Here is a 23,481-nt window from a genome sequence, read left to right as displayed (position 1 = left end):
TGCAATTTCTTATGTATTTTTTGTCTTCAACTTTTTTAAAGTCATTGTTTGAAGGAAATTGTTAACATTTTTCCTTTCATAAGCCACATGAAATATGGTGATTTTGATTAGCGAACAAAAAATTCATAACACAGTTAGAAACAGAATTTGCATGGGATTTGTACAGTATGTGAAATAACGCTTTTTTTTTAAGTTGATGCCTGACATGCAATTACATGTTTTATAATTTCGGAACTGCATACCTGGGGGTCATAAATTGGGTCTTGAACGTTGCACAAGATTAAAAAAAAAGTCTTTTTAGGGTTAAAGATTTACAGCACCACATATTATACACTGTGCATTTGATCAATGATTTCGCAATTGAAATAAGTATAAAATTGAAATTGGGAATATTCATATCATATACTTTCTTTGAATAGCAATTGACTATAGGACAGAACATATTAACAATATTCATGGAAAAATAAGTATGTATAAAGGTATTGTGCACAGAAGTTGGGAGGGAGAAATGTTTGTGTTAAAAAAATTCTACGACAAGTAGATCCAGGGTAAAAAAACAGAGATAAAACACAAAAGGAAAAAACTCTGGAAAACCTTTGGATCCACTTTTGCAGACTAGTTAACACAAAAATTATCCACAAATACATCCAAGGCTCAATTACTAAACAATCTTAATTCTAATCCTCACAATACTTGCAAAACATTTCCAACATAATGCACAAATTATTTTTTTCTAGTAAATATGCCCTACATTGTATGCATCCATTAATGAAAGAACAAATAATTTCGATACAGATAACAGCTTGGACCTGCCCCTTGGATCTACACAAAACTTATTATAAAACACATGAAAATGGGTTCATGAGTAGCAAATGCATATACCCTCACTGGCCATGTATATTGTCCTATTTACATGAATCACTGATTTTTGGTAAATTAACTTTTGTGTGTGTGTTAGAGCATGTTCTGAATTATTCAAATGTGGCCAAAATTTGGTATAAGAGGTTGGTAGAAACTGCCCACTTTTTCACACGTCAAAAATGGCTTAAATGGAAAAACACATATGGCAAGTGAGGGTTGAGTTGGGTATTAAAAAATAAAATATGTTTTGGATATATTTCAAATATTTGGTTCATTCAATTTGTTTGATAATAAATAAATTGTGGATGCCCATTTACTGGACTAAATGCCCCTCTCTATGTCCTTGGAAATTGTTACCGTCTCTTGTAATATTCCCCGCTTATAATTCAATAAATAAGAATTCCCTATAGAAAAATGGAAAAAAAGTGGCTGTAAAATTTGATCTGATATATATGTGAAAACAAGCATACCTAGTCAATTTGCATAATTGTATTTTTGTATACAACCTCCAAAGAATATAAAGGAATGTACAGATCTGACCACTTGCTTTTGAAACTATGACAAAATACCAATACTCATCCAGACATTCCTTGTAGATGATGATATCAAGATTGGTGTCATGTCCTTGTTTCTGGTAGACTAGCTCTCTCTTTTATGCTGGAAGATGGTTCACATAAGATAGGGGATGTAGCCATGTTGTACACTGAGTGATATGAATGCAGATGTCAAGTGACAGAACAAAATATTATTCTAACATTACCTTTTCATAAACATTCATCATCCAATAAAATATGTCATAAAGAAAATATGAACTGTCTTTCCCTTTCTAATATAAAATCGAAATTTCTGCACTTGTGGTCAGAATTGGTAAACTCTATCTTTTCTGCCACCACTACCCATAGGCTACTTCTGCTTTTTCTTAATAATCTTTAAAAATTATTTAAATCAAAACTGGTGAAGATGCTAAAAATATATATGAATTTGATTAACAATTTGATGACACATCATGTTTGATAAATATATTATGATACATTCATGTTTGGAAACTTCAAAGGTTCAGCGCTATGAGCAGGAAAGAATGTCTTCTCCCTGTACACCCATCTACTCCTCTGTTTCACAAGTTGAATATGTTTAATGTAACTTTTTTTAAAGAGTTTAATGTCAAGTCCAATGCCTCTTTTGGATCATAACTCACCTAATACCAATAACTCTTCACAGACATTCCATGTTGATGATAATATAAAAATTGGTGTCATATCCTTTTCTCTGGTAGACTCTCTCTCTCATTTATGCTGGAAGATGGTTCACACAAGATAGGGGATGTAGACATGCTGTACACTGAGTGATATGACTGCAGATGTAAAGTGAAAGAACAAAATATTCTCACAAAATTTCCTTTTCAAAAACATTCATCGTACGATCAAACATTTAATTATGAAAGTACGAATCACCTTCCCTTTTCCTTCTAATTCATAACAAATAATTTCTACACTTGTGGTCAAAGTTGGTAAACTCCATCCTTTCCCCATAAGCTACTTCTCCTGCTTTTCACCTTATTACTGGACAACAATTTTTTTTTTTTCACTCAAGTTACTCATTTAAAAACATGCACGTATAAATTGATGTTGTACTTCATCGAAAAATGGGACAATTTTTGTTTATCAAACACAATGAAATTTCATTCAATGTCCCTTGCACATCCATCTCTTGTCCCATTTTCCGACCTTAATTTGACATTTTGAATGTCTATTCAATTTCGTAATCGTTCAAAATGAAGCGTGGGATATGAGTCAAAGAAATTATTCTTAAATTTGATAAATCACAGTGGATTATGCAGTTTGCAGAGAAGGGAAAAAAATCATTCCATGCATCATCTCTTTGCCAATTTAACAATTTGATGACACATCATTTTTGCTAAATATATTATGATACATTCATGTCTGGAAATTTCAGAGGTTCATTGCTATGTGCAGGAAAGAATTTCTTCTCCATGTACACCAATCTACTCCTCTCTTTACTGTAAGTTCAATATTTTTAATGTAACTAAATATTTTAAAGAGTTTTTATGTCAAATCCAATGCCTCTTTTGGATCATAACTCACCTAAATACCAATAACTGCTCACGCCAGATATTCCATGTAGATGACAATATAAAGATTGGTGTCAGGTCCTTGTCTCTCGTAGAATGGCTCTTTCATTTATGATGGAAGATGGTTCACACAAGAAAGGGTGTGCATCCATGCTGTACACTGAGTGACGTGACTGCAGATGTAAAGCGAAAGAACATTATTCTAACAACATTTCCTGTTCATAAACATTCATCGTACTATGAAACATGTAAAGATGAAATGAATTAAGGCTTACATTTCGACAAATACACTGCCAGTATACTACATAATAACACTTTTCAGAGCAATTTAAATTAGAGGATTTGTACCATTATATATTCCCCAAAACGCCTCACAAATCTTACCTGATTTTGTGGCATCTAGTTTACATATTTGAATATATGAATATTACAATAAGGGATTATTTTTGTTTACACACATAAATTTCCAAATTTAAGAACCAAATTTCTCCAAAATGTTTCATTCTTCTATGAGTCTACTTTATGCAGATGTACACCGAGTCACAACTGAATAACTAAATAACTGCAATCACCTTGCCTAATCAGTAAGTTTTTTTATGGTAGGAAGATTCAGGGGCATAGTGAGGAGGCATGGGGGGGCAGTTACAAAAAAAAGAAAAACATGAAGGGAAAGAAAGAGAAATATGAATGCAAAGGGAGAAAAGGGAAGAATGGGATTGTGGGTATTTTTGGAGGGTTTTTTTCTCAAAAGCATAAAAACCTCTTCTCTCTACTTTGATGTAGAAATGTATATGAGTTTGGTTAACAATTTGATGACACAGTATTTGCTAAATATATTACGAAACATCCACATTTTGAAACTTCAGAGGTTCAACGATTCGTGTGAAAAAGAAATTCTTCTCCCTGTACGCTCATCTACTCCTCTGTTTCACAAGGTAATATGTTTAACGTGACTAGATTTTTAAAAGAGTTTTATGTCAAATCCAATGCATCTTTTGGATCATAACTCACCTAAACATCAATAACTGCTCACACTATCCATTCCTTGTAGATGATGATTTCAAGATTGGTGTCATGTCCTTGTCTGTGGTAAACTAGCTCTCTTATTTATGATGGAAGATAGTTCACACAAGATAGGGAACGCAGACATGTTGTACACTGAGTGATATGACTGCAGATGTCAAGTGAAATAACAAAATATTATTCAAACATTTCCTTTTCAAAAATAATTCATCATACTATAAAACATGTAATTATGAAAGTGTGAATTGTCTTCCCTTTCCCTTCTAATTGATAACAAAAAAATTCTGCACTTGTGGTCAAAGTTGGTAAACTCCATCCTTTCTGTCGCCACTCCCCATAACTTACTTCTCCTGCTTTCCACCTCATAACTGGACAACCAATTTTTAATTCACGTTTAAAGTAACTCATCTAATTTTCTAAGCATCGTATCTGCGAAAATATTTATCAGTTTTACCTAGATTTTGTCTAATTTGTGCATAAAATTGAGCAGATCAGATTCCCATGTTTCGATCGATGACTCTGAATCTATTCGCATATACACTACTCAAAAAAAGTTAAGGACCACTTTTTAAAACGTACATAAAGATTTTATACAAGGTGTTTTATTTCTGGAAATACCTCAGTACAACTGTCCTAAATGTCCTTAAACACGCTGTAATCAATTTCACGCATGGGTGGTTTCAGTTGTTGCACAATGTCTCTCGCATCACTGCACATCCTGAAAAGTGGGCCCCGAGGGGTATCAGCTACCGACATGAAGTGGTAAAAACGAATGTCTGAGTGTCTTTCAGGCAGTTCAGTAACGAGTGTGACCACCTCCTGCAGCAATAACGGCTTCACAGCGCTGTCTCATGGAGCTGATGAGGCGATTGATGTCTCTGACGTCCAGTGCATCCCATGCAGCCTCCAGAGCCACACCCAGCTGCTGCAGTCCAAGTGGATGGGCTTCGAGCTGCTCGAGACTCCTCCCCATCATGTCCCAGACGTGCTCTATCGGGTTTAAGTCCGGGGACCTCGCTGGCCACTCCATACGCTCAATCCCCTGGCCCTCAAGGAACTCGGTCACCACCCTAGCTCGGTGGGCACGGGCATTGTCATCCATGAAAATGATGTTTTGTCCCACATTTTCTGCAAATGGCACCACTATAGGTTCAAGGACCTCATCCCTGTACCTCACTCCTGTCATTGCTCCCCCTGGGACCACGTAGAGACGAGTACGGTTGGCGTAGGTGATGCCTCCCCACACCATGACGCTGCCTCCCCCATAACGGTCATGTTCTGCAATACAGGGGTCTGCAAATCTCTCTCCTGGTCGCCTCCAGACTCTCGAACGTCCATCATTGTGGTCAAGGGAAAATCTGCTCTCATCTGTGAACAGAACTCTATGCCATTGCTGTCTGGTCCATCTGACATGCTCCCGGGCCCAGTTGAGACGAATTCTTCTGTGAGCAGGGGTGAGTGGGACACACTGAGCTGGCCGTCTGGCATGCATATTGGCTCTGTGAAGTCGGTTACGGATTGTTTGAGTGGAAACAATCACTCCAGTTGCTGCAGCGAAGTCATTGTTGAGGCGGCGTGCACTGTGAAAGCGGTTGCGGAGGCTGAGATTCGTCAAGTAGCGATCATCTCTAGGGGTTGTCGAAACTGGTCGGCCACTGCGGGGTCTCTCGGAGTATAGCCCTGTCTCTCGGTGTCTTTGATTTGCTCTGCTAATGACACTGTGTGACACGCCCATCATTCTGGCTACTCTTCGCTGACTGAGGCCAGCTTCCAGCATCCCTAGGGCTCTGGCTACATCTGTTTCACTTAGGTGGTGTCTTGGCATTGCTGTTGTAGGCAAGTTGTTGATTGTACAGACTAAAGACGGAAAATGCTTTGGAAGACACTTGTCTTATGGCCCACTGCAATGATGCCAGAGACATCATGAAAGAACTGCATGTGTGAAATTGATGTCATTGTGTTTGATGGCATTCTGGACAGCTGTATCTTGGCATTGCTATTGTCAGCAAGTTGTTGATTGTAGAGACTAAAGACAGAAAATGCTTTGGAAGCCACTTTTGTACGGGCACATTGCAATGATGCAAGAGACATGAAAGAACTGCATGTGTGAAATTGATTTCATTGTGTTTGATGGCATCCTGGACAGCTGTATCTTGGCATTGCTGTTGTCAGCAATTTGTTGATTGTAGAGACTAAAGACAGAAAATGCATTTGAATCCACAGCCAGAGCCCTAGGGATGCTGGAAGCTGGCCTCAGTCAGCGAAGAGTAGCCAGAATGATGGGCGTGTCACACAGTGTCATTAGCAGAGCAAATCAAAGACACCAAGAGACAGGGCTATACTCCGAGAGACCCCGCAGTGGCCGACCAGTTTCGACAACCCCTAGAGATGATCGCTACTTGACGAATCTCAGCCTCCGCAACCGCTTTCACAGTGCACGCTGCCTCAACAATGACTTCGCTGCAGCAACTGGAGTGATTGTTTCCACTCAAACAATCCGTAACCGACTTCACAGAGCCAATATGCATGCCAGACGGCCAGCTCAGTGTGTCCCACTCACCCCTGCTCACAGAAGAATTCGTCTCAACTGGGCCCGGGAGCATGTCAGATGGACCAGACAGCAATGGCGTAGAGTTCTGTTCACAGATGAGAGCAGATTTTCCCTTGACCACAATGATGGACGTTCGAGAGTCTGGAGGCGACCAGGAGAGAGATTTGCAGACCCCTGTATTGCAGAACATGACCGTTATGGGGGAGGCAGCGTCATGGTGTGGGGAGGCATCACCTACGCCAACCGTACTCGTCTCTACGTGGTCCCAGGGGGAGCAATGACAGGAGTGAGGTACAGGGATGAGGTCCTTGAACCTATAGTGGTGCCATTTGCAGAAAATGTGGGACAAAACATCATTTTCATGGATGACAATGCCCGTGCCCACCGAGCTAGGGTGGTGACCGAGTTCCTTGAGGGCCAGGGGATTGAGCGTATGGAGTGGCCAGCGAGGTCCCCGGACTTAAACCCGATAGAGCACGTCTGGGACATGATGGGGAGGAGTCTCGAGCAGCTCGAAGCCCATCCACTTGGACTGCAGCAGCTGGGTGTGGCTCTGGAGGCTGCATGGGATGCACTGGACGTCAGAGACATCAATCCCCTCATCAGCTCCATGAGACAGCGCTGTGAAGCCGTTATTGCTGCAGGAGGTGGTCACACTCGTTACTGAACTGCCTGAAAGACACTCAGACATTCGTTTTTACCACTTCATGTCGGTAGCTGATACCCCTCGGGGCCCACTTTTCAGGATGTGCAGTGATGCGAGAGACATTGTGCAACAACTGAAACCATCCATGCGTGAAATTGATTACAGCGTGTTTAAGGACATTTAGGACAGTTGTACTGAGGTATTTCCAGAAATAAAACACCTTGTATAAAATCTTTATGTACGTTTTAAAAAGTGGTCCTTAACTTTTTTTGAGTAGTGTATATCGGCGAACAACGAATGCGACGATTTTACATTTTCTCTTTTGCACCCTTCTTTTGAAACAGACCACCCGCCATACACTGAGTTTACGGCCGATTCTTGTCGCGGTGGCGAAATATTTTGACTCTTCTAAATCAGTTCTATGATGTCAACATGCTATGATTGTCTCACTACTTCACTGCGAGCTCCGGCACATGATTCGACGATTGACGACCAATATTTGTTCTAAAGCCTTTTCCTATCGGATTTCTTGGTATGAACAACTGTTTTTCCGCGGGGTTCGGGTCTGGTCAATTCAATTTTGATGAATTCTACTAAATTTATAAATTTTTCCCTTTTTTTTATCTCGTAAAATTGATTTTTACCGTTCCTATGGACAATGCGCCTACTCTTCGCGCGTATCATTTGTAATTAATACGCAATAATAATCTGGGGAATTATTTGACAATTTCTGACATTTTACAATCATCCCCATTCACCGACTGTAGTGTGTTAGTGCGAGCCTGCATGTGTAATCAGGTCCACCAATTCGGGCGACCATGTTTTGTCTAGATTTTTTTAAAATAAATATTCTAAATGACATTATATTATCTTAAACGAAGGCCCACTATTTTCGTTAGACTCTAATCTTTCTTTTGATACTATACATATTTTAAGAAAATATCTAAAATATACGTTACCGATGATTTATTACTTATTTCTTGAATTTTTGTGCCGGAGAGGGAAAAAAGCAGCTGTGTGTTGCTGCCCTCTACGTTCAACGAGTTGTGCTTTTATCAAGGCTTTCTGATTAGAATTTTCGATATCCTGGCCAATCAATGCGAGCGACAAGTTCCAAACACACGCACATCTACAAGCGCAAAGCAGCGGCACAAATCGCGATATAGAGGGACTGGTAACTACGTCTGTAAGGATGATGTCATCCAAGATGGTAACTTACGTTGACCAATGAAAGGATCGAAGATGACTATGTTTTGATCATCATTTGAAAGGAATTAGCGGTAACTGCGGTCTAAGGTACGATATTTCTGAATTTTATACTATATATTTTTTCGTAAATTTGAATGTAATTTCTTTTTTATAATGTGACATTTTATGTACAAACAAGTGGAGTGCCTCTGGCAGTCTCACCTGCATCGCGCGATTCAATATTTCAGCAGTGCTGATTTTGAAAACTACTATAAAATAATTATTCACAAAAAACACCATTCATATAAAGATACAATACTACGTTCACTGACAATAAATGACATTTGGCCTTGATCATGCGACCTAAGACTGGTCAGTGATACTTGATTACCCCAAAATTGTCACTTTTTAAAAGTCACAAGCAAAATATCATGGCTTTGATTCAAGTTTATTGGAACGAATTCCACATTCTCATCATGAAACATAGTCAGAAGGCTTGTAATTTAAGGCACTTTCTAAAAGACGATACAACTCAGTGAGGAGGCATGGGGGGGCAGTTACAAAAAAAAGAAAAACATGAAGGGAAAGAAAGAGAAATATGAATGCAAAGGGAGAAAAGGGAAGAATGGGATTGTGGGTATTTTTGGAGGGTTTTTTTCTCAAAAGCATAAAAACCTCTTCTCTCTACTTTGATGTAGAAATGTATATGAGTTTGGTTAACAATTTGATGACACAGTATTTGCTAAATATATTACGAAACATCCACATTTTGAAACTTCAGAGGTTCAACGATTCGTGTGAAAAAGAAATTCTTCTCCCTGTACGCTCATCTACTCCTCTGTTTCACAAGGTAATATGTTTAACGTGACTAGATTTTTAAAAGAGTTTTATGTCAAATCCAATGCATCTTTTGGATCATAACTCACCTAAACATCAATAACTGCTCACACTATCCATTCCTTGTAGATGATGATTTCAAGATTGGTGTCATGTCCTTGTCTGTGGTAAACTAGCTCTCTTATTTATGATGGAAGATAGTTCACACAAGATAGGGAACGCAGACATGTTGTACACTGAGTGATATGACTGCAGATGTCAAGTGAAATAACAAAATATTATTCAAACATTTCCTTTTCAAAAATAATTCATCATACTATAAAACATGTAATTATGAAAGTGTGAATTGTCTTCCCTTTCCCTTCTAATTGATAACAAAAAAATTCTGCACTTGTGGTCAAAGTTGGTAAACTCCATCCTTTCTGTCGCCACTCCCCATAACTTACTTCTCCTGCTTTCCACCTCATAACTGGACAACCAATTTTTAATTCACGTTTAAAGTAACTCATCTAATTTTCTAAGCATCGTATCTGCGAAAATATTTATCAGTTTTACCTAGATTTTGTCTAATTTGTGCATAAAATTGAGCAGATCAGATTCCCATGTTTCGATCGATGACTCTGAATCTATTCGCATATACACTACTCAAAAAAAGTTAAGGACCACTTTTTAAAACGTACATAAAGATTTTATACAAGGTGTTTTATTTCTGGAAATACCTCAGTACAACTGTCCTAAATGTCCTTAAACACGCTTTTATCAATTTCACGCATGGGTGGTTTCAGTTGTTGCACAATGTCTCTCGCATCACTGCACATCCTGAAAAATGGGCCCCGAGGGGTATCAGCTACCGACATGAAGTGGTAAAAACGAATGTCTGAGTGTCTTTCAGGCAGTTCAGTAACGAGTGTGACCACCTCCTGCAGCAATAACGGCTTCACAGCGCTGTCTCATGGAGCTGATGAGGCGATTGATGTCTCTGACGTCCAGTGCATCCCATGCAGCCTCCAGAGCCACACCCAGCTGCTGCAGTCCAAGTGGATGGGCTTCGAGCTGCTCGAGACTCCTCCCCATCATGTCCCAGACGTGCTCTATCGGGTTTAAGTCCGGGGACCTCGCTGGCCACTCCATACGCTCAATCCCCTGGCCCTCAAGGAACTCGGTCACCACCCTAGCTCGGTGGGCACGGGCATTGTCATCCATGAAAATGATGTTTTGTCCCACATTTTCTGCAAATGGCACCACTATAGGTTCAAGGACCTCATCCCTGTACCTCACTCCTGTCATTGCTCCCCCTGGGACCACGTAGAGACGAGTACGGTTGGCGTAGGTGATGCCTCCCCACACCATGACGCTGCCTCCCCCATAACGGTCATGTTCTGCAATACAGGGGTCTGCAAATCTCTCTCCTGGTCGCCTCCAGACTCTCGAACGTCCATCATTGTGGTCAAGGGAAAATCTGCTCTCATCTGTGAACAGAACTCTACGCCATTGCTGTCTGGTCCATCTGACATGCTCCCGGGCCCAGTTGAGACGAATTCTTCTGTGAGCAGGGGTGAGTGGGACACACTGAGCTGGCCGTCTGGCATGCATATTGGCTCTGTGAAGTCGGTTACGGATTGTTTGAGTGGAAACAATCACTCCAGTTGCTGCAGCGAAGTCATTGTTGAGGCGGCGTGCACTGTGAAAGCGGTTGCGGAGGCTGAGATTCGTCAAGTAGCGATCATCTCTAGGGGTTGTCGAAACTGGTCGGCCACTGCGGGGTCTCTCGGAGTATAGCCCTGTCTCTCGGTGTCTTTGATTTGCTCTGCTAATGACACTGTGTGACACGCCCATCATTCTGGCTACTCTTCGCTGACTGAGGCCAGCTTCCAGCATCCCTAGGGCTCTGGCTACATCTGTTTCACTTAGGTGGTGTCTTGGCATTGCTGTTGTAGGCAAGTTGTTGATTGTACAGACTAAAGACGGAAAATGCTTTGGAAGACACTTGTCTTATGGCCCACTGCAATGATGCCAGAGACATCATGAAAGAACTGCATGTGTGAAATTGATGTCATTGTGTTTGATGGCATTCTGGACAGCTGTATCTTGGCATTGCTATTGTCAGCAAGTTGTTGATTGTAGAGACTAAAGACAGAAAATGCTTTGGAAGCCACTTTTGTACGGGCACATTGCAATGATGCAAGAGACATGAAAGAACTGCATGTGTGAAATTGATTTCATTGTGTTTGATGGCATCCTGGACAGCTGTATCTTGGCATTGCTGTTGTCAGCAATTTGTTGATTGTAGAGACTAAAGACAGAAAATGCATTTGAATCCACAGCCAGAGCCCTATAGGTGAGCGGCCAGAAACCAAAAAATGCCTTATTTCTTGACTTTAATCCCCCCGGCTGGATCAAAGCAAAATCATACATCAAATTAAAGGAAATTTTCTGAATTTTTCGGAATTGGGCATTAAAAATGCCGTAATGTGTAGCATCACCATGGAAACCAGCCTTGAATAAGCCACGCCCATTTTAAATACTTATTGAATATTTCTTGTGAATATTGATTTTTTACTCATTAATTAGAATTATCAGGTATTTTTTCTTATTTTCAAAGGATAGATCCACTATATATTGTAAGAAGAATTACTGAAAAACAACTTAGCATGAATTTTATGAACATTTTCTCAGAAACTGTTGCCTAGCAACAAAAATTTCCTTAGCAACCATTTAGCTCCTTAAGTAAACCACTTATTTTTCCATATCAAACCTAACTTTTAACTTTTTAACTAGGTTAGATTAAACCAAATAAATTACACCAATTAAATTCTATAAAGTATTATTGAAAAATAATAAAAAGAACTGAAAACCCCCATTTTAACCATTGCGAACCTCAAATAAATTTGCTAAGCTCTAACTGACATACCCCTTCACATCGTACAAATCGCCATATTATGTTCATTTTGACTGCATGCATTGAAACACGTATGTACAAGTCACATACTTTATACTATTTTGTGGTGAAAAAGTTGATTGAGTTAATAATACCTGATCAATTAACTTGTAGTATCTTGTCTTCAATAGAACAACAACAAAATGACCATTTCATATTACCCATGGATACCAATTCATTGCCTAGCAACGACTATTTTCCATAGCAACGACTATGTTAACACTCTTTTCCCTGGACAAATCTGTGGAAAAATGGTTTATTATGAGCAATAATACTGACACAATTATCATATAGATGCCTACAACCTCGTTTTCAATAATCATTCAACAAACTGACTATTTTATAGCTTCCTTGGAGACAAAAGTGTTGCCTAGAAACAATATTCCCTAGCAACGGCTATGTTACCACTCTTCATCTCGGCCAAATGTGCTGAGGAAGTTGTGCCTTAGAGTAAAAATATTGAGAAAATTAACGATAGTTTGTTATCGATAGGCAAACAGCATTCCGGAGTTGTACTATTATCTACTGACACAATTTCATTGCCTAGCAACACTATTTACCTTAGCAACGATGTATTTTCCCCTTAAAAATCTTGAGGAAAATAATCCACTTTTAAGTGTGCAGTACCATTTGTTAAAGGGATGGTCCAGGCTGAAAATATTTCTATCTAAATAAATAGGGTAACATTCACAGAGCTAAATGCTGAAAATTTCTTAAAAATCGGATAACAAATAACAAAGTTATTGAATTTTAAAGTTTATCAATATTTTTAAAAACCGTTATATGCACATCGTCATGAATATTCATTAGGTGGGCTGATGATGTCACATCCCCACTTTCCTTTTTCTTATGTTAATACATGAAATCATAAATGTTTCATTATTTCATACATGCGTAAATGATGTGTCTGCATTATGATGAAATAAGTTACGGCAATAAATAACTAATGTACTTAATCAGTTGTCAATTGTTTTAGTTCTTGGTAGAACAATTTTGAATAAACCTAATTTCATATAATAAATTACAAAAGAAGAAGTGGGGATATGACATCATCAGCCCACCTAATAATATTCATAAAGACATACCTAGAACTGTTTCACCGGAATAATGCAAATCTTTAAAATTCAATAACTTGTTATTTCTTATCCGATTTTGATCAAATTTTCACCATTTTGCTTTGTGAATTTTACTCTTTTAGTTGAGATATAGAGATTATCCAGCCTGGACCATCCCTTTCAATAATATACCTACATGCATACTGGCAATGGTAAATTAAAGGACACCACTTCATTTCTCTTATTTCTAAAAAAAATCATTTATCCTTGTTTGTATATTGCTTGTCTACCAATTCTAAACAGTGCGATGAGCATGGCATTTAAACTTATCATATATAAAAGAGCAGCTTCAAAGAGAAAGTTAAATGTTGAAGATAAAAAGAGAATAATATGGTTTGGAGGATTCATAGCTGGGTACAAAACATTTTTTAGTGTGCTACAGTAGGTATAGCATTGATGATATAATAGAATGGACAACACTACTCTTCAGGCACAGTCCCTGAATTTGATCATAAAGTGGGTCTTCACCTAAGGCTTATACAGATATTTTTTTTTCAATTTCAGGGACGTCCTATACTCAATTAAGTCACTGGCAGAGGCTTTTGGCTGCATATTCAGATCACTTTCCTCGAGTGAATATAGAATGGTTTACAAATGGATCTGTTATGTCAAATAATACCTAATCACCCATGCATGTCCAACTTCCAAGGTTGTGTCTGTGTGGAGGCTGTAGCCCAAAGATGCCAAAGTTGTGAGTTCGACAAGTTTCTGTTGAAACTTTAACGCAATGGCAAAAAGAAGCTGCTGAAAACTGCTTATCTAATAAAAGAGAGCCAAAAACTTTAATACTCTTACTAAGTGTCAGAAGTTTAATCACAGGGAACTTATAATGTCACTTTCAATTTGATAACTGGCAAGAAATCAGAGGGATGAAAGTATGAAAACTTGGGATCTTAAGCCTTAATATGATGGTTGTTTACCTGATTACTAAGGAAGCATGAATGCTTGTAAGCAAACAACCAGAGGACCGACAGCTTAATGTCCTCTCCAAAACCTGGTAACATGGTAATGAGGATGCGCCCTACAAAAGAGCACTAATGTACCAAGTGGGAATCAAATCCAGGTCACCGGAATCCGAAACCCCCGCTCTATCGACTGAGCTATCATTCCTGATTAGGCCAAGAAAAGGACAAGAAAACCATTAAAGATAGACAGGCTGACTAAATTGGGAGATGTTTTCTATGTATATATAAGTGTCATTATGTAATATGTCATGATCTTTGCACACATCTATTGAGACAACCAGGGAGGGGTATACAAGAAAAGTCCCTAAATATGGAGAGGAGGCATATCAGCTTAAGTGGTCTTTGATGTTGTCCTTCAGGTATTTTCTGCTACAGCGATAGTGTCAGTGACTCGGCTGTTAAAAACTGATGCCCTAAATACTCAGTTTAAGAAAAGATGTCTGAAAGAAAAGACAAGGATTCCTCTCAACATGCATACATATGTAAAGGACATCGACAAAGCTTCGAGAAAAGCTTCGGGAAAAACAGGTACACATGCCACTATTGTAGGGCTTACACTAACGCTACTGTTCGTTCCATGGATATTTAGATCATGCATACGCACTCCCAACATCCAGCAGTATCATCTGATAAATAGTGTAATCCCTTGAGTTAGCAACTACAAGAACTTGGGTGTTACAGTTTCTTCTGATCTGCGATGGAACAAGCATTGCCAATTCGTCCGGCAGAAAGCAAGTCGTACTCTTGAACTCTTTCCTCCTGTACAAGAGATGTGAAGTCGAGGGCCTACACATCCTTAGTGCGCCCCCAACTAGAGTATGGCTGTGAGGCCTGGAATCCATACACAGTCACAGTCATGAGATCAGCAGCTCGCTTCGTGTACTCTGACTACAGGATTTCCACATCACCTTCATCTCTTGTGACGTCATTGGAATTGGATGCACTACACACACGCCGAATCCATGCCCAATGTTCCCTCTTTCACAAAATCCACTACCATCATGTCTTCATAACTCTTCCACTTATCGTCACCCCAGCAACATAAGGAACTGGAACAACCTACCCAGCTCAGCTGCCAACACCAAAGGAATGTCCAGTTTCAAGGAGGCTGCTCTCCCTGCCATCAGAATGATGCAGCCCCCTGTTGGATCCCAAATGATTTAAAGTCAAAAGCTTGGTTTTTACTTGCACTCAGCATAGCATGTTTTACTGTACATATACAAAATTGCTATGTATATCCATCACCATCTCTGCACTTCATGATGCTCCTTCCAGTGGCTCACTTTATTCATCATCCCAGTATAGCTTCTGTATGAGCTGCCAAAGGCATCACTACATCAAGTATCAAGTAATGTAAATCTTTAAAGACATCCATGGTATAATAAATATGTCTGAGAATATATCTAAAACTGATGTAATTGGGATGATACCCCTACAGTATTGCTAAAACATACTAATCTGTATTTGTAATGATGATTTGTTCATATAATAAGGCTGGAACATCTAAATTACAGCCATAATTTTGTATCACTGCTTGAATGGAGTGGGAAAACATTGAACTGTGCAATAATCTCTAAAGTAATAATCAGTCATCAGTGTGCCAAAACGAACTCAGTGATGATCTGGCAAGTCTAACTCCTTACTGTGCTATAAATCATCTCTGAGCCAATCCAAAAAGACCCCCAAATTATAGTGTATTCCACCTTAAAAACAGAGAGCAGATCAAAAACTGAGGGTCAGTTGGTAACAAGCAAACCTACCTTGGCGTCATTCTAGACCTTTTTTTTCATAGAAAGAACATGCTGCCAAAACAAATGCAAAATTTGGAGCAAGGAATATCATTCTGAAGAAGCTGGGAGACAGATGGGGAATTGACAGATGCCAAATCTTTCTGTACCACAGCTCTTGCTCTTTGCTTCTCCACTGTTGAGTACGCAGCCCTTGGTGCTATATTGACCCCAAGTCTTGAATGGAGCTTGCAGAGCCATCACTGGCTGCTTGCGACTAACAGAAGTGGGTAATCTTTACCTACTCTGTATTATTGCCCCACCGTACGTCAGAAGAGAAGTCATCAGCACAGATGAAAGAAAAAAACAATCAAGAACATAGTATTCCACTCGTCAACCATGAACCTGCCAAGAGACTCAAATCTAGACACAGTTTTCTCCGCTCAACAGAATCCCTTGATGACTCTGCACGCATGAAAGCGTCACACTCTGGTCTAACAATCTCCAGTCTGTGATGCACAATCTCACCTATGGAATTAGTACATCACTATCCAGGTCCAAGTGAAGAATGGCCTACCTGATCTTGTTTGAATCGCCAATGGGGCTACAATAGGGATGGAGAAACTACCTGCAACTGTAAGGATGATCATAGGATACAACACTTTTGTGTCTGCTCCCTCCTACCAGAGCTATGAACTGCCACTGCCTTTGCCACTGCACGAGAGTCTTTTCACAGGAAAGTTTCATGTAATTCTTGTACCATTAACAGGACATGATATCTTTAGTGACCTAAGAAGAAGTTTGTCATTAATTATCTTACTGGTAGAAGACACCTATTTATGGTAATCTGACATTTGGGGAAAAAATGATTATTTGCTCAAGGGTTGTTGGATGGGGGAGGGGGCGGGGACTTAATTGGTTCCTGATGGGGTTGTCGGTTAGGCTAAAACTTTGCTGAAAAGGTGCCTATATTCTGATTGTTAGTGTTTTAAGGGGAAAATTACAATTTGCCAGTGAATGAGCAAAGACATTCGATGCTAACAATCTTACCCCATATCTACATACCCCCAAAAGCCACCTTTTGGAGAGACAAACTCCTGCACACCTAGGCTCCCTTTGGTCATAGTATACTGCATGATTTTAAAGGGCAATATTTGCTCTGTGCCCATCTTCTCGGGTCACTTCACAAGTCCTGTGTAGTAGAGGGATCAAGCAAGATCTGGCTTTTGGGTTGAACGACTCCAGATCTTTGGCAGCGCACGGCTCTGGTAGGGGGGGTGCAGACCAAAAGGTGATGCACTGTCTGATCCTCCCCTCAGTCGTAGATAGTGTCTGCATCCCTGCTGTAGCCCCGAACTGCATATTAAGGACTTTGCACCTTCCTGTTCCAGACCATAGGCGATTAAGACATAGTCAGGATGACCATTCGTCACTTGAACCTGGGGGCGTGATTCGCTAGGTCACATGGAAAGCTTTTGCGTCACAGACTGGAGGTGGTTTAACCATTATAGGGGGATCCTTTGACTGTGTGCATAGCCATCAAGGGATTCAGTCAAGTGAAACGAAGGATTCGAGTCTCTTTTTGGAAGGTTCATAGTTAAAGAGTGGAAGAAGGACATTTTTTTTTTTGCTTGTTTTTCCACCCATTCTGATACCTCTATGTGTGGGGGACTGTGCCACACAGTAGGTAAAGATCGTTTACTCTTTTGGTAGCGGACAGTCGGAAATTGCTCAGCAAGCAGCATTCAGGACTGGGTTAAACTTGAAGCATACAGCAGAGCTTTTGAACGGATGGTTTGGCATCTGCTCCCCATATCGTGTTAGCAAGCCTCTTTTTGATGTTGTTCCTTTCTCCAGATTTTGCCTTTGTCTCGGCAATATGTTCTTTGTACGCAAGAGTGCCGTCAAGGTAGGCAGGCTTGCTGGAGTGTTTCATTCACTTTCAAGTTTCAACACCATCTGACCAGCAGTTTCCGGTCTGCATCTCTATTGTTAAGGTGGAAGACGCTAAGTTGGGTTTTCTCTGGATAGTAAAGAGTCAGATATGCCAGAGCATCACTGAATGTTTTTTTCCACCTCTTCTGCTTTTATGAGGCAATGCACAGTTCATCAGCATAGGTAGCTCTTGGTGTTTGGGTGGATTAGTTGGTCGTTTGTGTATTTGGACAAGGACACTTCTTTGTTGGGGACCATTTTTCTGCCTCCACCATTTGCTGCTGGAACCACTGAGATTCACAAACAACCGGTTTGAGGACATGTTCTGAATTAGCCTTGTCAACTTGACGTCCTTTGTCATCACAATGACTTTCCTCGTAAGTAGGCCTACCCTATGATTAACTGGTTCATAAGCTGCAGAGAAGTCAACAAAGGCTTCTCCAGTTTTCAGACCTTCCTCAAACCATCTGATGTACCGATTCAGATTCAGTACTTGATAAGTAAAGGACTTTTCTGGCCTGAATCTTGCCTACTTGAATGAGGAACTCAGTCACAAAGGGAGCAATGCGGTTAAGCAGGAGCCTTTCAAAGGGATTGTGTGTGTGACAGTAGATAGTAGAGAGTAGAGAGATAGTTCTGTAACTCCTTGGGCTGATTGGGTCTTTGCCTGGCTCGAGTTAGGCAACTACCCTCAATTTCCTCTTGCCATTTTTTTTCTCATGCAAACAGTCGATTAATATGTCAGCAGCCATTGGGCTGCAACAGGTCCAAGAAGTGTGATCTGCTCACAGAGGACATCTAATCCAGGTTCCTTGTTGCTCTTCATTATTTTCTTTAATAGCATAGCACAAGCAGACAAGACGTTCATGCTGAATTGTCTTGTGTTTTCAAATGACTCTTCAGTTGGGACGCTGTCTCTGCTCTTTTAGGGAGGTTGGCCCTTCGCGGGCAATAAATAGGGTGACCATGACTGTACACAAGAAGATAGTGGGTCACTTGGTCGGTGGTCACTAGGGGTATAGTTTGAGACTCGCATAGTCGTTTTCAAGGATCCGAATTGTTTTCCCGGCTTTTCTGCTGTAGTGAGTCATATCCATTGATTTGTTAAATCACTGTCACTTTCTTTTTTTACTATCCATAATGGCAGTTGTCTATTTCCCCCCACATTCAAGTGTATCGGCACCAAAGGGGTAATTCTAAAAGCTCCTGAAATATTTATTGTACAGCAGCTTCGTCATCCGTCAAGCCAGGAGAATAGTTTGTACGGCATCCTCGTGGAATATTTTTCTGTGATGATTTCTTCAACAGCTTTCCAAATGTGCGTAATGAGTAGGGAGTGCTGGAAGATCCTGTGGGTAGGTATTCGGATCTATGACAAACTGCTCCCAGATTGCTTTCTTCAGGGTGAAACGTCTGTGAAAGGGAACTGTGCGTGGAGTAATGGCTGCATTCGCCTTCAGCCCAATCGGTCGATGTTGAGTGTGCGGGAGAGGGTCAAGCACAACCTTCTCACATTTTGTTCCGTGATGCAATCTGATTTGCATCTGACCAGTTCTCCACAAGTTCTCCATCTCGTTGGTTTATCCATACCCCCAGATAATGCTGTGACTGATTAAATCCCCAATAATTATATTTCCTCGATCGGAGGTGGCTTTACGGGGAAGGGAGAGAGATTGGTTAGGAGGTTTATAGAAAGAATTTAAAGAAATACTCATAAGTTCAATGGTTAGGACTTTGCCCGTTAGCTTGATGAGAGGCCTACTCCTAATTAATTCTACTTAAACAGATATTTGACCTGTTAATCAACTGCTGAAATCAGTAATGCCCATAAAGAATGTACAGGGACTAACCGGTTCTAGTGAGCAACAGACTCAGATTAGAGTAATTTTTGTTGTCTACTTGATAGATGTACGACATACTGAGGATCTCTTGATCTGTGTTTAAATCAGGGCAGGTGATCATTTGAAAGCTTTTTTTTCACCAGGTTGTGCAGATAAACCAGACGGCCAGCTCAGTGTGTCCCACTCACCCCTGCTCACAGAAGAATTCGTCTCAACTGGGCCCGGGAGCATGTCAGATGGACCAGACAGCAATGGCGTAGAGTTCTGTTCACAGATGAGAGCAGATTTTCCCTTGACCACAATGATGGACGTTCGAGAGTCTGGAGGCGACCAGGAGAGAGATTTGCAGACCCCTGTATTGCAGAACATGACCGTTATGGGGGAGGCAGCGTCATGGTGTGGGGAGGCATCACCTACGCCAACCGTACTCGTCTCTACGTGGTCCCAGGGGGAGCAATGACAGGAGTGAGGTACAGGGATGAGGTCCTTGAACCTATAGTGGTGCCATTTGCAGAAAATGTGGGACAAAACATCATTTTCATGGATGACAATGCCCGTGCCCACCGAGCTAGGGTGGTGACCGAGTTCCTTGAGGGCCAGGGGATTGAGCGTATGGAGTGGCCAGCGAGGTCCCCGGACTTAAACCCGATAGAGCACGTCTGGGACATGATGGGGAGGAGTCTCGAGCAGCTCGAAGCCCATCCACTTGGACTGCAGCAGCTGGGTGTGGCTCTGGAGGCTGCATGGGATGCACTGGACGTCAGAGACATCAATCCCCTCATCAGCTCCATGAGACAGCGCTGTGAAGCCGTTATTGCTGCAGGAGGTGGTCACACTCGTTACTGAACTGCCTGAAAGACACTCAGACATTCGTTTTTACCACTTCATGTCGGTAGCTGATACCCCTCGGGGCCCACTTTTCAGGATGTGCAGTGATGCGAGAGACATTGTGCAACAACTGAAACCATCCATGCGTGAAATTGATTACAGCGTGTTTAAGGACATTTAGGACAGTTGTACTGAGGTATTTCCAGAAATAAAACACCTTGTATAAAATCTTTATGTACGTTTTAAAAAGTGGTCCTTAACTTTTTTTGAGTAGTGTATATCGGCGAACAACGAATGCGACGATTTTACATTTTCTCTTTTGCACCCTTCTTTTGAAACAGACCACCCGCCATACACTGAGTTTACGGCCGATTCTTGTCGCGGTGGCGAAATATTTTGACTCTTCTAAATCAGTTCTATGATGTCAACATGCTATGATTGTCTCACTACTTCACTGCGAGCTCCGGCACATGATTCGACGATTGACGACCAATATTTGTTCTAAAGCCTTTTCCTATCGGATTTCTTGGTATGAACAACTGTTTTTCCGCGGGGTTCGGGTCTGGTCAATTCAATTTTGATGAATTCTACTAAATTTATAAATTTTTCCCTTTTTTTTATCTCGTAAAATTGATTTTTACCGTTCCTATGGACAATGCGCCTACTCTTCGCGCGTATCATTTGTAATTAATACGCAATAATAATCTGGGGAATTATTTGACAATTTCTGACATTTTACAATCATCCCCATTCACCGACTGTAGTGTGTTAGTGCGAGCCTGCATGTGTAATCAGGTCCACCAATTCGGGCGACCATGTTTTGTCTAGATTTTTTTTAAATAAATATTCTAAATGACATTATATTATCTTAAACGAAGGCCCACTATTTTCGTTAGACTCTAATCTTTCTTTTGATACTATACATATTTTAAGAAAATATCTAAAATATACGTTACCGATGATTTATTACTTATTTCTTGAATTTTTGTGCCGGAGAGGGAAAAAAGCAGCTGTGTGTTGCTGCCCTCTACGTTCAACGAGTTGTGCTTTTATCAAGGCTTTCTGATTAGAATTTTCGATATCCTGGCCAATCAATGCGAGCGACAAGTTCCAAACACACGCACATCTACAAGCGCAAAGCAGCGGCACAAATCGCGATATAGAGGGACTGGTAACTACGTCTGTAAGGATGATGTCATCCAAGATGGTAACTTACGTTGACCAATGAAAGGATCGAAGATGACTATGTTTTGATCATCATTTGAAAGGAATTAGCGGTAACTGCGGTCTAAGGTACGATATTTCTGAATTTTATACTATATATTTTTTCGTAAATTTGAATGTAATTTCTTTTTTATAATGTGACATTTTATGTACAAACAAGTGGAGTGCCTCTGGCAGTCTCACCTGCATCGCGCGATTCAATATTTCAGCAGTGCTGATTTTGAAAACTACTATAAAATAATTATTCACAAAAAACACCATTCATATAAAGATACAATACTACGTTCACTGACAATAAATGACATTTGGCCTTGATCATGCGACCTAAGACTGGTCAGTGATACTTGATTACCCCAAAATTGTCACTTTTTAAAAGTCACAAGCAAAATATCATGGCTTTGATTCAAGTTTATTGGAACGAATTCCACATTCTCATCATGAAACATAGTCAGAAGGCTTGTAATTTAAGGCACTTTCTAAAAGACGATACAACTCAGTGAGGAGGCATGGGGGGGCAGTTACAAAAAAAAGAAAAACATGAAGGGAAAGAAAGAGAAATATGAATGCAAAGGGAGAAAAGGGAAGAATGGGATTGTGGGTATTTTTGGAGGGTTTTTTTCTCAAAAGCATAAAAACCTCTTCTCTCTACTTTGATGTAGAAATGTATATGAGTTTGGTTAACAATTTGATGACACAGTATTTGCTAAATATATTACGAAACATCCACATTTTGAAACTTCAGAGGTTCAACGATTCGTGTGAAAAAGAAATTCTTCTCCCTGTACGCTCATCTACTCCTCTGTTTCACAAGGTAATATGTTTAACGTGACTAGATTTTTAAAAGAGTTTTATGTCAAATCCAATGCATCTTTTGGATCATAACTCACCTAAACATCAATAACTGCTCACACTATCCATTCCTTGTAGATGATGATTTCAAGATTGGTGTCATGTCCTTGTCTGTGGTAAACTAGCTCTCTTATTTATGATGGAAGATAGTTCACACAAGATAGGGAACGCAGACATGTTGTACACTGAGTGATATGACTGCAGATGTCAAGTGAAATAACAAAATATTATTCAAACATTTCCTTTTCAAAAATAATTCATCATACTATAAAACATGTAATTATGAAAGTGTGAATTGTCTTCCCTTTCCCTTCTAATTGATAACAAAAAAATTCTGCACTTGTGGTCAAAGTTGGTAAACTCCATCCTTTCTGTCGCCACTCCCCATAACTTACTTCTCCTGCTTTCCACCTCATAAGTGGACAACCAATTTTTAATTCACGTTTAAAGTAACTCATCTAATTTTCTAAGCATCGTATCTGCGAAAATATTTATCAGTTTTACCTAGATTTTGTCTAATTTGTGCATAAAATTGAGCAGATCAGATTCCCATGTTTCGATCGATGACTCTGAATCTATTCGCATATACACTACTCAAAAAAAGTTAAGGACCACTTTTTAAAACGTACATAAAGATTTTATACAAGGTGTTTTATTTCTGGAAATACCTCAGTACAACTGTCCTAAATGTCCTTAAACACGCTGTAATCAATTTCACGCATGGGTGGTTTCAGTTGTTGCACAATGTCTCTCGCATCACTGCACATCCTGAAAAATGGGCCCCGAGGGGTATCAGCTACCGACATGAAGTGGTAAAAACGAATGTCTGAGTGTCTTTCAGGCAGTTCAGTAACGAGTGTGACC

General features: G+C 40.1%; 1 long non-coding RNA gene across 1 annotated transcript in view; it reads right to left on the bottom strand.

Moving 5' to 3' along the window:
- Positions 1 to 287: 287 nt before the first annotated feature.
- The window catches only part of LOC129269890 (uncharacterized), a 30,774-nt gene continuing 7,580 nt past the window's right edge, over positions 288 to 23,481 (bottom strand). The window contains exons 2-5 of the long non-coding RNA XR_010294832.1: positions 22,656 to 22,815; positions 3,962 to 4,121; positions 2,964 to 3,123; positions 288 to 1,564 (exon numbers count right to left, since the gene is read on the bottom strand). This is a non-coding gene — a long non-coding RNA (uncharacterized LOC129269890). The remainder of the gene's footprint in view (positions 1,565 to 2,963; positions 3,124 to 3,961; positions 4,122 to 22,655; positions 22,816 to 23,481) is intronic.

The sequence above is a fragment of the Lytechinus pictus genome, chromosome 10 (assembly GCF_037042905.1).
Source record: "Lytechinus pictus isolate F3 Inbred chromosome 10, Lp3.0, whole genome shotgun sequence".
NCBI lineage: Eukaryota > Metazoa > Echinodermata > Echinoidea > Temnopleuroida > Toxopneustidae > Lytechinus > Lytechinus pictus.
Note: the sequence above shows the minus strand (reverse complement) of the source record. Positions and strands in the feature narration are given on the sequence as shown.